A 5,511-nucleotide genomic window follows, 5' to 3' on the forward strand; every position below is an offset into this window, starting at 1 on the left:
AAATTACACTGGTTTTGCCTCATTTTCTGAGCCCAAATTAGATAAGTTAAGTAACTGGGATCAAGCATACAAAATTTTACCAAACCCACTGTAAAAATTTTAAAAAAAGGAAGTTACCTAGGTGATTATTTCATACTAATAAAACAGGTTTAGAAAAAGAAGGATTACCTAGATCTTACTCTGTATCTGCAAAAAACAGTTACTTCGACTTACAAATTGCACAGAACTAACTAGATAAAAAAAAAAATATCGTGAAAAGTTGACTTATGGTAAAAAAACGTATTATTTTATTTTGATTAATTTTTGTACTCAGGAAATTGAGATTTTCTTTAAACCCTTCCAGTTAGATCCATACCTGTGCTGGGCAGCTGTGGGAGAGCTGCATTAGGCCCTAACGCACCGCTACAGAAATACCAATAATTAAAATTTAATTAAGGAAATAGAGGACATACAATGAAAGTTGTTAAGATGCAGAGCCTCCATCTTTTGGTACTTTGACTGTTGCAGCAGCAGTCTGTAAAACAGCTAGTGGGCAGGTACGTGCGCAGCAGCCGACTGCTGCTACTGTATGCAGTGTCTAGGCAGGTTTTCCTACCTCCGAAGGCAAGATGGAGCCTCTAGCTCTCACCTTGGGGCTTCACACCTTGAGGCATAGTCTGACCTGGTGCCCGCATCAGCCCCGATGGAGCTAGGACCTCCGCAACAGCTGCATTCTCACCGAAGTCAGACTCTGTGCCTTCTATTCACATCAAGTAATATTCGCTTGTGACTAAAAGTGCCATTAGCCCTTCCTTGTCATTCAGCCCTGCTGCCAGTCTTCCACTCTTCCATCCCAAACTGTTTGAGGTCACCTATGCCTCACTGCGTAGCATTCAAGCAGACTGCTTCGCCCATCCATGACACGCTGCGGAGTCAGGGTTGAAACAGAGGATGCCAGTTCATGCAGGTTGTGTGCTTGCACAGCCCCGTGGAGCACTGAAACAGCCCTAATACTTATATGTGTTGCCACTTCTATCTAAGGCTCTATATGGAGTTATACTTTAATGAAGTACTAGCAATCTTACAATAGGTATCTCTGAAAATAAGTGATCTTGGACCTTTCGTCATTCTGCGAAATACATGCTTCCTTCTTCTAAAGTTATTACCAAATACTTTTCTTCGGGGAAACTATTTGGAGACATTAAACAAAAAAAAAAAAAAAAGGGGTGGGGGCTGGTACATCTGCTACATATTAGAGTGTCAAACCAAGGAGTCAAAATGCAATTTAAATGTTGATAAAAGTTATGAAGCTCTAATCCTGCCTCTAAAGTGTGGCACGGTGCCAGCTTCCAGTGGACCCAGAAGAGATCAGAAAGACCAGACATAGGGTCTGTTCTCTAAAAGGTGAATAATTTGTTTCTTTATAAATGCCTGATAAACTGGATGGTTAGGGAATTAAGGAGAAGACAGACAAGTAACAGGAAGACCTGCATCTTCCCTTAAATTTACAGCAGTCATTTACTTACAGGTAACTGGAGTATCATCTAATTGTGACTTATGTATCCATGAAGACAGCTATGTGTCAGTCCTCCTTACCCACTAACTCCTCTTCACAGCCGGGCTAAGACTCCTCAGGATCATCTCACTAAACAGCATAAGGCACGTGTGGAAACGGAGCCGTGACACAGGCTGGGGACAAGGAGCACGGTACTTTTCAGAGGAAGGCTGGTCATTAACACTCAAAGAGCACCATCCGCACTTTGGCAAAAGAAGATACAGGTGTTTAATGGGATTTGGTGTCAGATGGGCCGTGCTGTTTGTCATTTCCATTTCACAGTAGCCATCGAGCACACGGAGGCAGTTGCAGGGCTCTTCTTCTGGGTTCAGACCCAGGAAATGTTCCCTCTAGCCAGCGTCAAAACTACTGCCAGGGTTAGCTGATGTACACCACACCCCAGTCATTCTCTAATCCCTCTGTTGAAGGCTGGAAAAATCAGGGCCAAACACAGGTCTGACAACTTTTAACTCAATTTGAGGGTTTCCTCAGATTAGGGAGACCACAAGTTTTTATTTTCTTGCTATCCACCTATTGCAAAACCAATCAAGAAGGACAGAAAGGCCACAGAGAGATTTCTAATTTCTCTCCTCAATATATTCTCTTTCAAAACCAGGCTAATTCCCTTATAATAACAGAATTTTGGAGAAGGCATCACCCAGTATCCAATGACATTATCAAATCAGATAGGCTTTTTTGGGGAGGAATCAATTAGCATCTAGGAGTATCTCACCTATATATAAAAACAGAATCATAGAATCACAGATGGTTTGGGTTGGAAGGGACCTTAAAGACCATCTAGTTCCAACCGCCCTGCCATGGGCAGGGACACCTTCCACTAGACCAGGTTGCTCAAAGCCTCATCCAGCCTGGCCTTGAACACTTCCAGGGATGGGGCATCCACAGCTTCTCTGGGCAACCTGTTCCAGTGCCTCACCACCCTCTCCATGAAGATCTTTTTCCTGACATCTAATCTAAATCTCCTCGCTTTCAATTTAAACCCATTACCCCTTGTTCTATCATGTCCTATCATATCCTAAGTATACATAGCTACTTGATTCCAGCGCAGAAAAAAAATTACTCTCCAAATGTCTGTCCTCTCCACTTACTTTTCTCTTTCCTATCCTACTTACTATTAATGTAATTTCAGGCCTAGCTTATTATTTGTAGTGGGGTACCAGACACTACAGGCAAAAAACATGGTCCCTTTGCGATAGGGATTGTCACAAATATAAGCAGCTGAATTCTCTTCCAGCTCAATTACAAACTTCAGTTTTAAAAACATACTAGATAAGATGGACTGAGTGAGCAAAAGGTAACAATGTGGCTAACGCAACCACCAATGGTCACAACTGAATTTTATTCTGCATGGAAGGAACACATTCAAGGACATTAATTAATGCCTTATGGCCCTTGCCAGTACTATCTTTCTAATTAATAATCACAGTTGAAATTCCAAAGTATACCATACTCTAAACATGTGCTTTCTAAATTCTATGCCTCTCTATTAGGTCACCCTGCAGCAAGTAATTCTCAAAATAAAAGCACTTTGGAAATGTGTTCTTTAACAGCTGCTTGCTAGGACTCACCATAAGGAAGCTAAAAATCATTTGATATGGAGAAGGAAATGTCTCCCTCCTTTTCCAAAGGAAACTTTTTCCTTTTGCTTGTGTTGGTACCTGTTAACCGGAGAAATCAAAAAAACTATTTGAAATGCTCCAATCACATGAAAATTACTCTGAAGAAAGTTACTTTGTAGTAACTTCATATACCAGGGATCAATTCTGTTTTTCAATATTAGAAAGGAAAAAAAGCATGAAAAACTAAATACCTTCCATGACAAGTTACTACACCCTCTCAAAGGTTAAGACTTACCCAGTATCATATAAAGTTAAGTACCTCTGAATTAAAGCCTTTTCATTTCTCTTATGGCCTTCAGGTTCTCATGTAGCTTCCTGATCACTAATTTGTAAGTTCTCACACCTTCTTTGTTAGTCAAATTTGAGTCTCCTAGTCCTGCTTTTCTCACTCTGAAAAGCAACCCTCAGACAAAATGCCCCCAGACAGCAAACGTCTTTTACTAATGGAAACTTACCCCAACTCCTGCTTCTACACGGTTATTTTCAGCTTTCAGCTCTCCTTAAACTTTCTTTTTTACCTCTGCTACCTGCAATGGTTATTTTCAGCTTTCAGCTCCCCTTAAACTTTCTTCTTTTTTACCTCTGCTACCTGCAAAGTGTTTAGAACAGAAATTACGGCTTTACTAATATCTGGGAAGTAGTATGCAGAATTTTGGAACTGTTTACAAGTGAGTAATAGTACAGCTAAACTCAACCATCAGTTGAAAAGCCAAAGAATAAATTGGTTTGCTGCTTGTTGTGGACTTTTATTCCTGTCATTTGATTAGAAATACTTAATTAGTGCTAATTAAGGACTTTGAAGATTGGGTGAAAGTTATTTATAGAAAGTGCACATTTCTGCTAATACTTTAACAAGAGAAAGGTATGACTGTAACCCCAGACAGCACACTTAAAAGTAACCTAAATAAGGGGGAAAAAGTAATTTTTACCCTAACTGAGAACACGGGTACAGGTGAAGGCTGAAGCGGTTTGTACTGGGCAGCAGACATATCCTTAGGCAGTCCTGAATTTGCTGTTGGTTTAGAGCCTGAACTTGAAACACGTCTCACTCGATGTAAGTGGAAAGCAGCTCCTCGGGTGTCGCACATCTACCTTGGTACTGTCACTGACGTCTTTATCACACTGCTCTGCCTGGGTCCAGCCAGACTATCCTCAACCCAGCACCGTATCAAGGAAGAGATGAGGAGCCAAAATGGGTTTCTATCCTACTTCAGTACCTTTTGGTTATTAGATTAGCCCTTTAGTGGATAATCAGGTAAACACCCACAACTAAAACAGTAAATACAAGGCCATAAACTAAAGCAACCCTGAGGTTACTTTAAATAGCTGCGATCCCTGGGAAGCAACTGTGCTATCTCAGCTGTCTACAAATCAGCACCAGGGAGAAAGCGTTTCCCCTAATGATTTCTTCATTTCACCTGGTTGCTCATATAAAACTCGTTATCCGAGGCTTCGGCTCCCTGCTTCTGCCAGCGTTAAGGCTGATTTTTACAGCCATCACAGACCAAAGCAGACCTTCCTTATTAGGTGGTCTCTGCTATGTATTTCATCAGGTCATGAGTAGGTTATCCAATTTGAGAGAAGTAATTGATACTAAATAAAGCTACTGTATGCACTTTTAAAGTTCACTTCATTTCAAATCTCTCTTTCCCCTCCTGAACTCTAGTCCAGCAATTTTTAAGTGAACAAATTCTTAAAGACAACAATGGAAAGATATATTACTAAGCAATCTTTTGAAATAGGGATGAAAGTGTTTGTGATTGAGATAAATTCCTCTTCAAACCTAATTCGTATACTTTAAGCACAGATTTGGAGAATGCTGAGCCTAAAAAAACATTAGTCTACAAACTTCAGTCTGTGAATAATGATGCAAACCCAGTGAAGGTAGTTAATCTTTTTACTCTGTGCAGGAATGAAAATAGAAATGAGGTCCATCACGTACTGTACTGGATCCTATGTTACACAGCCCTCCAGTGTACCACACTAGGTAGAACTTTGGCACAATTCAAATTTTAGTTCTGTTTAAACAGAACTTTAACACAGGTTGGGAAGGCTATGAGCAACCTTATCTAAGCACATTTGGCTACTACGTGTATACGTGTCATGCACTTCCTATGATGTGAAGAACAAATTCTCCACAAGCTTTTCATAATATCCTGTGGCTCATAAATACCTTTAGACACTTCCCTTTTCAGTAGTATTTAGCGCTTGTCTTCGTAATATTTATTGGTGATTAAAAAAAAATTGTTTTCCTCTTTATCTCCTCTTTTTCCACAGTAAACACATTCAGCAATGTTTTGATAAAACTAAAGATCCTGCTGCTCTTATCAATCCCTA

The sequence above is a fragment of the Eurypyga helias genome, unplaced genomic scaffold (assembly GCF_000690775.1).
Source record: "Eurypyga helias isolate BGI_N326 unplaced genomic scaffold, ASM69077v1 scaffold15154, whole genome shotgun sequence".
Classification (NCBI taxonomy): domain Eukaryota; kingdom Metazoa; phylum Chordata; class Aves; order Eurypygiformes; family Eurypygidae; genus Eurypyga; species Eurypyga helias.